Consider the following 12,538-nt stretch of genomic DNA (forward strand, 5'->3'; position numbering starts at 1 on the left):
ATCAGGAAGTCTGGTTCCTCCAGCTCCGTTTTTTCCCTCAAACCTGCTTTGGCTATTCTGGGTCTTTTGTGTCTCCATACAAATTTTAAGATGATTTGTTCTAGTTCCTTAGAAAATGCCATTGGTAATTTGATAGGGATTGCATTGAATCTGTAGATTGCTTTAGGTAGTATAGTCATTTTCACCATATTGATTCTTCCAATCCAGGAACATGGTATATCTCTCCATCTGTTGGTATCATCTTTAATTTCTTTCATCAGTGTCTTATAGTTTTCTGCATACCATTCTTTTGTCTCCCTGGGTAGGTTTATTCCTAGGTATTTTATTCTTTTTGTTGCAGTGGTAAATGGGAGTGTTTCCTTAATTTCTCTTTCAGATTTTTATCATTACTGTATAGGAATGCAAGAGATTTCTGGGCATTAATTTTGTATCCTGCAACTTTACCAAATTCATTGATTAGCTCAAATAGTTTTCTGGTGGCATCTGTAGGATTATCTATGTATAGTATCATGTCATCTAAAAGCGTGACAATTTTACTTCTTCTTTTCCAATTTGTATTCCTTTTATTTCTTTTTCGTCTCTGATTGCCGTGGCTAGGACCTACAAAACTATGTTGAATAATAGTGGTGAGAGTGGACATCCTTGTCTTGTTCCTGATCTTAGAGGAAATGCTTTCAGTTTTTCACCATTGAGAATTATGTTTGCTGTGGGTTTGTTGTATATGGCCTTTATTATGTTGAGGTAGGTTCCCTCTATGCCCACTTTCTGGAGAGTTTTTATCATAAATGGGTGTTGAATTTTGTCAAAAGCTTTTTCTGCATCTATTGAGATGATCATGTGGTTTTTATTCTTCAATTTGTTAATATGGTGTATCACATTGATTGATTTGCATATATTGAAGAATCCTTGCATCCCTGGGATAAATCCCACTTGATCATGGTGTATGATCCTTTTAATGTGTCGTTGGATTCTGTTTGCTAGTATTTTGTTGAGGATTTTTGTATCTGTGTTCATCACTGATATTGGACTGTAATTTTCTTTTTTTGTAGTATCTTTGGTTTTGTTATCAGGGTGATGATGGCCTCATAAAATGAGTTTGGGAGTGTTCCTTCCTCTGAAATTTTTTGGAAGAATTTGAGAAGGATGGGTGTTAGCTCTTCTCTAAATGTTTGATAGAATTCACCTGTGAAGCCATCTGGTCCTGGACTTTTGTTTCTTAGAAGATTTTTAATCACAGTTTCAATTTCATTGCTTGTGATTGGTCTGTTCATATTTTCTATTTCTTCCTGGTTCAATCTTGGAAGGTTATACCTTTCTGAGGATTTGTCCATTTCTTCCAGGTTGTCCATTTTATTGGCATAGAGTTGCTTGTAGTAGTCTCTTAGGATTCTTTGTATTTCTGCGGTGTCTATTGTAACTTCTCCTTTTTCATTTCTAATTTTATTGATTTCAGTCCTCTCCCTCTTTTTCTTGATGAGTCTGGCTAATGGTTTATCAATTTTATTTATCTTCTCAAAGAACCAGCTTTTAGTTTTATTGATCTTTGCTTTTTTGTTTCTATTTCATTTATTTCTTTTTTTAAATTAATTAATTAATTTATTTATTTAATTTGGCTGTGTTGGGTCTTCGTTTCTGTGCAAGGGCTTTCTCTAGTTGCGGCAAGTGGGGGCCACTCTTCATCGTGGTGCACGGGCCTTTCATTGTCACGGCCTCTCTTGTTGCGGAGCACAGGCTCCAGACGCGCAGGCTTACTAGTTGTGGCTCACGGGCCTAGTTGCTCCGCGGCATATGGGATCTTCCCAGACCAGGGCTCGAACCCGTGTCCCCTGCATTGGCAGGCAGATTCTCAACCACTATGCCACCAGGGAAGCCCTATTTCATTTATTTCTGCTCTGATCTTTATGATTTCTTTCCTTCTGCTAACTTTGGGTTTTGTTTGTTCTTCTTTCTCTAGTTCCTTTAGGTGTACCATTAGATTGTTTATTTGAGATTTTTCTTGTTTCTTGAGGTAGGCTTGTATAGCTATAAACTTCCCTCTTAGAACTGCTTTTGCTGCATCCCATAGGTTTTGGATCATCGTGTTTTCATTGTCATTTGTCTCTAGGTATTTTCTGATTTCCTCTTTGACTTCTTCAGTGATCTCTTGGTTATTTAGTAACGTATTCTTTAGCCATCATGTGTTTGTGTTTTTTACGTTTGTTTCCCTGTAATTCATTTCTAATCTCATAGCGTTGTGGTCAGAAAAGATTCCTGATATGTTGCTATTTTCTTAAATTTACTGAGGCTTGATTTGTGACCCAAGATGTGATCTATCCTGGAGAATGTTCCGTGTGCACTTGAGAAGAAAGTGTAATCTGCTGTTTTTGGATGGAATGTCCTATAAATATCAATTAAATCTATCTGGCCTATTGTGTCATTTAAAGCTTCTGTTTCCTTATTTATTTTCATTTTGGATGATCTGTCCTTTGGTGTAAGTGAGGTGTTAAAGTCCCCTACTATTATTGTGTTGCTGTCGATTTCCCCTTTTATAGCTGTTAGCAGTTGCCTTATGTATTGAGTTGCTCCTATGTTGGGTGCATATATATTTATAATTGCCATATCTTCTTGGATTGATCCCCTGATCATTATGTAGTGTCCCTCCTTGTCTCTTGTAACATTCTTTATTTTAAAGTCTATTTTATCTGATATGAGTATTGCTACTCCAGCTTTCTTTTGATTTCCATTTGCATGGAATATCTTTTTCCATCCCCTCACTTTCAGTCTGAATGTGTCCCTAGGTCTGAAGTGGGTCTCTAGTAGACAGCATATATATGGGTCTTGTTTTTGTATCCATTCAGCAAGCCTGTGTCTTTTGATTGGAGCATTTAATCCATTCACATTTAGGGTAATTATCGATATGTATGTTCCTATGACCATTTTCTTAATTGTTTTGGGTTTGTTTTTGTAGGTCCTTTTCTTCTCTTGTTTTTCCCAGTTAGAGAAGTTCCTTTAGCATTTGTTGTAGAGCTGGTTTGGTGGTGCTGAATTCTCTTAGCTTTTGCTGGTCTGTAAAGCTTTTGATTTCTCCATCGAATCTCAATGAGATCCTTGCCGGGTAGGGTAATCTTGGTTGTAGGTTCTTCCCTTTCATCACTTTAAGTATATCATGCTACTCCCTTCTGGCTTGTAGAGTTTCTGCTGAGAAATCAGCTGTTAACCTTATGGGAGTTCCTTTGTATGTTATTTGTCATTTTTCCCTTCCTGCTTTTAATAATTTTTCTTTGTCTTTAATTTTTGCCAATTTGATTACTATGTGTCTCGGCGTGTTTCTCCTTGGGTTTATCTTGTATGGGACTCTCTGCACTTCCTGGACTTCGGGGGCTATTTCCTTTCCCATGTTTGGGAAGTTTTCGACTATAATCACTTTAAATATTTCCTCTGGTCCTTTCTGTCTCTCTTCTCCTTCTGGGACCCCTATAATGTGACTGTTGTTGCGTTTAATGTTGTCCCAGAAGTCTCTTAGGCTGTCTTCATTTCTTTTCATTTTTTTTTTTATTTAGTCTGTTCTGCAGCAGTGAATTCCACCATGCTGTCTTCCAGGTCACTTATCCGTTCTTCTGCCTCAGTTATTCTGCTATTGATTCCTTCTAGTGTAGTTTTCATTTCAGTTATTGTATTGTTCATCTCTGTTTGTTTGTTCTTTAATTCTTCTAGGTCTTTGTTAAACATTTCTTGCATCTTCTCGATCTTTGCCTCCATTGTTTTTCCGAGGTCCTGGATCATCTTCACTATCATTATTCTGAATTCTTTTTCTGGAAGGTTGCCTATCTCCACTTCATTTAGTTGTTTTTCTGGGGTTTTATCTTGTTCCTTCATCTGGTACATAGCCCTCTGCCTTTTCATCTTGTCTGTCTTTCTGTGAATGTGGTTTTTGTTCCACAGGCTGCAGGATTGTGGTTCTTCTTGCTTCTGCTGTCTGCCCTCTGGTGGATGAGGCTATCTAAGAGGCTTGATGGGAGGGACTGGTGGTGGGTAGAGCCAACTGTTGCTCTGGTGGGCAGAGCTCAGTAAAACTTTAATCCACTTGACTGTTGATGGGTGGGGCTGGGTTCCTTCCCTGTTGGTTGTTTGGCCTGAGGCTACCCAACACTGGCGCCCACCTGGGCTCTTTGGTGGGGCTAATGACAGACTCTGGGTGTGCTCACACCAAGGAGTACTTCCCAGAAGTTTTGCTGTCAGTGTCCTTGTCCCCACGGTGAGCCACAGCCCCCCCCCCCACCTCTGCAGGAGACCCTCCAACACTAGCAGGTAGGTCTGGTTCAGTCTCCCCTGGGGTCACTGCTCCTTCCCCTGGGTCCCGATGCACACACCACTTTGTGTGTGCCCTCCAAAAGTGGAGTCTCTGTTTCCCCCAGTTCTGTTGAAGTCCTGCAATCAAATCCCAGTAGCCTTCAAAGTCTGATTCTCTAGGAATTCCTCCTCCTGTTGCTGGACCCCCAGGTTGGGAAGCATGACGTGGGGCTCAGAAACTTCACTGCAGTGGGTGAACTTCCGTGGTGTAAGTGTTCTCCAGTCTGTGAGTCACCCACCCAGGAGTTATGGGACTTGATTTTACTCTGATTGTGCCCCTCGTACCGTCTCACTGTGGCCTCTCCTTTGTCATTGAACGTGGGGTATCTTTTTTAGTGAGTTCCAGTGTCCTCCTGTCAATGATTGTCCAGCAGCTAGTTGTGATCCTGGCGTTCTCACCAGAGGGAGTGAGAGCACGTCCTTCTACTCTGCCATCTTGGTTCCAATCCTTTATTACATAGTTTTAAATCTGTGTTTCTAAGCTTATCTTCCATTGTCAGTTTCTTCAGGGTGTTCCTTAGAAAATGTTAATGACCCCATAATATCATATCTTCATTTCCCTAGTCTCTGCCTAGTAGTTATAACTTTGAAGTTGACTTTGCATTGACATTTTGCTCAGTTTTTTTGTCTTGAATACTGGACCTGTATACACTGTTTACTTGGTAGAGAGAACTCTTGTTCTTTGTAAAAGTCAAATTGTTCACTTGTAGTTGAGACTCTGGGCTAGTGAGTAGAGCTGTTCATGGTAAGCAGTCCAGTAGTTTTCCTCATCATGTCCAGTGTGCACAGTATTGACCTCCATGTACCTAAGGGTTTTGAGTCCGTAACCCTTAATCCCACTCCAGCCATGTATATGCCACATGTCTTTGTTTCTACTTTTCCCTTGGGAAGTTTCCTCAATTTTTAAAAATCATACATTATTTTGCATTACTTTTTAAAAAATTTATGCAGTAATTTCTAGTCTTCAGAATGTCTTGTCCTTATTTTCAGACATGTCTTTTTTTACTTTTTAGGAACATTTATCTGTAATTCCTGTCTGTAGGGAGAGAAATGGGAAGTTTTACTGTATCATCACTCTGACATTTTGGTCCAGTGATGCTTTGATTATTTCTGATAAATTTTCATATGTTCTCTTTTTCTCTGAATAAGATTATTATATCTAAAATTATTTCTACCTTTGGATATTTTATTTACATTTTTTCATAATACTTTGACAGGATTTTTCAGAAAATGCTGAATAATTGTGGTAATAGCTGGCATACTCTTATCATTCACTTTAATGGAACCTGTAATGTAGTGTTCCTCACTGTGTGTTCCACACTCTGCCTTAGAATAATCAGAGAAATTTTTACAGATGCAAATTCCTTAATTAGAATTGCTGAAGCTCAGGAATCGTCATGGTAAAAAGATTCTCAGATAATTCTGATACATTTATTTCACTGTTATGTTCAATATTTATTGTTGGTCTGAGACAAGTACTGTTTATTGTGTTAAGTATGTTTTTCTGCTTAGGTTATTAATATTTTTTCACTAGCAATGAATATCAAGTTTTATCAAATATTTGTTCTGTACCTGTTGAGGAAACTATGTACTTTGAGTTTTTGGCTTATCTTCAATTACTTCAATTGCTATGGTAAAATATGTATTTAATTTTAAAATATCAAATTATTCTCACAGTCCTGGGAAAAAATCCAACTCAGTTACAGTAATTTCCTTCATATTTATGATTTGATTAATTCTATTTATAGTTGAGACTAGTTGTTGTATTTTGGGCTCTCTTTCTTAGGTGTTGGGCTCAGGGTTCTGCTAGCTTTGCAAAATAGACTTTTCTGAAATGTTGTTATTTCTGAAGTAGTTTAAAAGCAAAGGGATGGATTAAATTAATTTAAATCAATTCTGGCAACTAGTATGGAGATTGTGCTATAACATATAACTACATCAACTGATATTAGTATATTGAGCTTTCTTAATTAAATTGAATCTATTTAAGTTAGTTTTATTTGGTTAGAAAATCACCTACTTTCCAAGGTTATTAATTTACTAGCATGTAATTTACTTTTTAATTTTTACTTTATTTTTTTTATCACCTCTAATTCTTAATGTTCTTTGCTGTGATCTGCTTTCTTTATGTTTTTATTTTCTTTATTATGAATGCTAAATTTTCCCCCTTTTTAGAGAAAAAAACTTGCATATGTTTATCAATGTTGCCATATTGTTCTAATTTCTAATTTAAGAATTACTCTAATTATTTTCATTAATTTTTTCTCTTACTCCCCAAGGAGTGATTTTATTGATTATTTTCTATTTTCTTGAGTTGAAATTTTTTTTTCATCTTTTTAATTTTATATTGGAGACATTGAAAATTAAATTTTTTCATTTGCAACCAGATTTGGGCCAAATCTCATGAGTTTAGAATTTTTGTTGTAATTATATTCATTTAAATTTTAGTATTAAGTATTTCAAATACATGGACAGTCTCAAAAAGAATACAGTAGCAAACACAACAGTTTGTAACATTTTATCATTATTCCATACTTGCTTCAGTTAAAACTTTTTAAAGAAATTACATTGTAGAGATCAAATGAAGCCCCCCGTTTACCCCTGCCTAAAGTTAATCTCCCTCTATTCCTCCCTTTAGTATGACCTTCATGTTCATCTTTCACATGCATGGTTTCATACATTTACTATGTATTTGTCCATGTGCAATATATAATTCTTTTATAGGTTTCTATAACTTTATATAATTTTTATCATTCTATAGATATGATTCAGTAGCTTGCATTTTTTCATTTTATCTTATGTTTTTGAGAGTTGTCTCTCTAATTCATTTTTTTAAACATCTTTATTGGAGTATAATTGCTTTACAATGGTGTGTTAGTTTCTGCTGTATAACAAAGTGAATCAGCTATACATATACATATATCCCCATATCTCCTCCCTCTTGCATCTCTCTCCCACCCTCCCTATCCCACCCCTTCAGGTGGTCACAAAGCACAGAGCTGATCTCCCTGTGCTATGTGGCTGCTTCCCACTAGCTATCTATTTTACATTTGGTAGTGTGTATATGTCCATGTCACTCTCTCACTTCATCCCAGCTTACCCTTCCCCCTCCCCGTGTCCTCAAGTCCATTCTCTACGTCTGCATCTTTATTCCTGTCCTGCCCCTGGGTTTTTCAGAACCTTTTTTTTTTTTTTTTTTTAGATTCCATATATATGTGTTAGCATACGGTATTTGTTTTTCTTTTTCTCACTCACTTCACTCTGTATGACAGACTCTAGGTCCATCCACCTTACTACAGATAACTCAATTTTGTTTCTTTTTATGGCTGAGTAATATTCCATTGTATATATGTGCCACATCTTCTTTATCCATTCATCTGTTGATGGACACTTAAGTTGCTTCCATGTCCTGGCTATTGTAAATAGAGCTGCAATGAGCATTGGGGTACATGACTCTTTCTGAATTATCGTTTTCTCAGGGTATATGCCCAGTAGTGGGATTGCTGGGTCATACGGTAGTTCTATTTTTAATTTTTTAAGGAACCTCCCTACTGTTCTCCATAGTGGCTGTATCAATTTACATTCCCACCAACAGTGCAAGAGGGTTCCCTTTTCTCCACACCCTCTCCAGCATTTATTGTTTGTAGATATTTTGATGATGGCCATTCTGACTGGTGTGAGGTGATACCTCATTGTAGTTTTGATTTGCATTTCTCTAATGATTAGTGATGTTGAGCATCCTTTCATGTGTTTGTTGGCAATCTGTATATCTTCTTTGAGAAATGTCTATTTAGGTCTTCTGCCCATTTTTGGATTGGGTTGTTTGTTCTACCCCAGTTTATTGATTGATGCTCTTATTTCTCAAATGTACACCCTTATTTTACCCCATGTATACTTGTATAAGAATTTCTCTAGGGTATATTTCTAGATGTGAATTTGAAGCTTCCTTAGGTATAACCACGTTCAACTTCAAAAGTGTTTTCCAGAATGTGGTAATAACAATTTATACTATTGTCAGAAGAGTATGAGAGTTCCCTTCCCTACTTTCTCACATCCTTACCAACAAATGGTACAGGGAGTTTATACAAATATTTTGTTACTGTACAGATATGAAACAATATTTCATTATCTTTGTATTTTGCATCTCCTTTACTAATTGTGGTTATACACTATTTGTGTTTAGAGGGCATCCAGCTTTCTCTTCTGTGATTTTCCTATTCATATCATTTGAAGATTCTCACCCTCCCTCTTCAATAAACCAATAACTTCCATTGTATTTGTTTTATAATCAAAAGAAAACATTTTTCATTATGAATATTCAAACAGTGTGAACATGTGTAAGGATGAACATAAAAAATTCAGTAGTATGCTCTACAACTACTCTTGTGTTCAAGGATCCCTGCTATTACAAAGTGTAGTCCACAATTGGCCTTTAGGAACTGATTTCTTCTTAACTGCCTGTATGTTGGCTACTTCTTTTTCCCATGCTCTGTTAAAGGTGAGACAGTTCATGTATCCCATCCCTCTTTGGCAGGGCTTGTCACTCTGGAATTTTATTTACTTGATGGCTTGCCTTGTGAATTCAAGTCTCTTAGTGAACTCAGGAAAACTTATGATTTTGAAGGTTATTTGGCCTTTCATCATTATTAGTGTGGAAGCAATGATCTTTCCAGTTTTCTGTGCTCTAAATGAAAACAGAAGTCCCCATCTTAATTTTTTTGGTAACATCTCTATTGACATATAATTCACATACCTAAGACTTATTCCTTTAAAGTGTACAATTACGTGGCTTTTAATATATTCACAGAGTTGTACAGTCATTGCCACTGTCTCATTACAGAATACTTCCATTGACCCAAAAAGGAACTCCATACCCATTAGTGGTCACTCCTCATTTCAGCCTCACCCCATCCCTCTGGCAACCACTAATCTACTTCATCTCTATAAATTTGCCTGTTCTAGACATTTCATATTGATGGAATCTATAATATGTGTTTTTTTGGTCTGAATTCTTTCACTTAGCATAATATTTTCAAGGTTCATCCATGTTGTACCATGTATCAGTACTGTATTCTTTTTTATGGTCAACTAGTATTCCAGCATATGGTTATCCTACATTTTTTTTATCCACTTATCAGTGAATGGACATTTGGGATGTTTTAACCTTTGGCTTTTGTGAATAATTCTGCTAAGAACACTGGTTTACAAGTTTTTATGTGAACATTTTCCCATTTCTATTGGGTATATACCTAGGAGTGTAATTGCCAAGTCAATTGATAACTCTATCTTTAACTTTTTTTGAGGAACTGCCAGACTGTTTTCCAAAGTGGCTGCCCCACCTTCATTTTTGAAGGATGTATTTTCAGCATATATATCTAAGATGACAGGCATTTTTTTCTTTCTTGTAGCATTTTAAAGTCGTTGTTCCATTGTCTTTTGGCATTTACTGAATATAATGGGAAGTTGCTACCGTTTTTACTGTTTTTTCCTTCAAGTTAATGCATGTTATGTATATATATATGGCCTATGAAAATGTTTATCTTGTTTTGATCATGAATTTATCCTTTTTTGTTTTCTCTATCAGGGCTCACAAATTTATCCCATAAGGGCTGGATAGTGAATATTTTAGGCTTTTCAGGTCAAATGGTCTCTGTCATAACTACTCAACTGCGATTGGCATGAAAGTGGCCATGGAAAAAGCAAAAATGAGTGGAGGTGGCTATGTTCTCATAAAACTTTATTTACTAAAAAGAAATGTGGTGGATCAGAATTTACCTGTAGACCATAGTATGCTGACTTTTGTTCTTTATAGTTTCTGTCACTGTTAAGTGTGGAGGCCAAAAGTTTAATTGAAGTATAAACTCTGTGGACCAAGACTGAAATCAATAATTTCAGTTTGGTTTGTAACTGAAGTTTTGATTCTTGTTTTTACCTAAATGTTATTAAGGGTAATTTAACATTTTTTTCATGTGGTTTTAATGTTTTGTTGTTGTTATTGTTTTTATCCCCTAGTTATTAATTTTGTTTCATTGAACTAGAGATATTATTGGAACCTGTATAATGAATACTTTGTGGAATTTTTTTAGCTTTTATTTGTGGCTTGATATAAGATCAATTTAAAAACCTATGGGCCCAGTAATATAGTATAATCTTAGTTTCTTAGAATAGTCCATAGATTACTCTTAAATCAATATTAATTGCAATATTTAGATCTTTATTATTCTAAATTAAGTTTTGTCAATTCAGTTAATAAAAATTGAGAAAAGTTAAAAGAACCACTATTTATTTTCTAGGTATTTTCCTTTTATTGATAACCATTACATCTACATTTCTTTTTTCTTTTATGTCTATATAATAGAATAATGTATGGGACTTCATATTTCCCTGAACTTGGAGAGTTAGGTTCCAAAGCTGAGGACAGAAATATGTCAAGTACTCCACATTCTTAAATAAAGCCACAGAAGTCAGGGGCCAGACACTCCCTGCAAGACTGATTAAGAAGCAATCAATCTGGCTTTGCTATCTATGGTCATCACCACTGGATTCTGCTGCTTTCCTTTCCTGGAATATAAATATATAAATGTAATATAAAAAGTTGTTTGTGCAATGGGCAGATTTTGTTTTTGGAGTACTGAGCCATTAGCCTGTTGAGGTGTGCCGTAACTTTTCCCGGTCTTTTCCATAAGGAAAGGGGGAAGTGCTTCTCCCACCCCCAAGCCACTGAAGGGAGGTTCCCAAGGATTATTTGTGGTGATTGATTGTACCCACATGCAAAGTATATTAATATCTCATTCCCATTTGGACACTTGCTTATCTAGTGATATTGTACTTACGTAAGCATGGAGAAAAAGGGAATAGGGGAAAAATGTCAGGCCAAGTAGTGGGGACAGCACCTTGAATTCCCTGTGTTTGATGTGGCAAGGAAATGGATTTCCCTGGATCAAGGGGACGTTGAAGAAATTAGTTGACCTTGAGCCATAGTTCAAAAGGGATAACCACCAGATTACAGGACCCCAGCAGCAAAGTCTATGAAATATATTTTGGGGGATTAGATCTGGGGTTGAAAGTGGAAGAGGACAAGTCCAACTGTTAAAAAATTGCATATTAGGAAGGACTTTCTGTGGAACTCCCTACAAAACTGATAATGTGCCCTGTAAGAGAGCTTGACACACACACTCTCTGCTTCTCTCTCTTTTGAGCACCTGTCTAACAGAAAATGTTAATTGCCAGGCAGTGTTTACTAGGGAAGCATTTGGAGAAAAAAAAATATCATCTAGGTAGCCAATTATGTGAAAGAACCCCTGCTATTTCTCCTATTTCCTTTTCTCAGGCTTTACATCCCAGAAAAGCTAGGACTAGAAGAGAGGGAGGGGGTTACAAGAACAAAAGACCATACCTCCTCCCCTCTGCAGGTTCCTTGGTCTGAAGGTCAAGTAAGATCCGGAGGGGAGGGAGGAAATGAGTTTAGAGTTTTTAATTGGAATATGTGCTGTCTAATAATCACTGAAAATGACCAACTGTGGAAGCTACCAGAAATGTCATTAAATGGATTGAGAAGATAGGTTCAACAGGGCGTGACTGAAGGCAGTGACTGGAAGAAAAAAATTTGTTATCCATATCTCTCAGAGTTTGGTGGGTTCAATAAACCAGTTATTTATATTTTGCCTGATAATTATTTAATAATTAAATAAATTATTTACTATACTAAGGATCTTATGTTTTATCAATATAAAATGAACTTTTTTTCCCATTCAGTGCTTTATGTTTTGAATTTTACTTCAGTTGATATTTTGCAACCCCTGCTTTCCTTTTGTTTTCATTTGTGTTGCATTTCTATGTTCACCTTTTTAAAAATTTTTCTTTCACAAATTATTTTTCAAATCAATGCCACACACACACACACATACACATATCTACCTATCTGTCTTTCCAATCTCAGTACAGGAGGTTAACTTATTCACACTTGTTTTAATAGCTGATATGATTGATTAACTTCTGCCAATTTGTTTTATATGCTTTCTTTAAAAAAATACATGCTTTTCCTTGGTTTTCTAACTTTCAGTATAGAGACTTCATTTTTGTGTTTTCCAGTGATTTAGAGGATCATGTTTTATAGGCTCTTTAACTTCTGAGTCAAAAATAAAATAGTTTAATGTGAATGCCCCATATTTGAGATAGACTATCTAGAACACTTTTAATTCTGTTTCTT

Source organism: Eschrichtius robustus, chromosome X (genome assembly GCF_028021215.1).
Source record: "Eschrichtius robustus isolate mEscRob2 chromosome X, mEscRob2.pri, whole genome shotgun sequence".
Lineage (NCBI taxonomy): Eukaryota > Metazoa > Chordata > Mammalia > Artiodactyla > Eschrichtiidae > Eschrichtius > Eschrichtius robustus.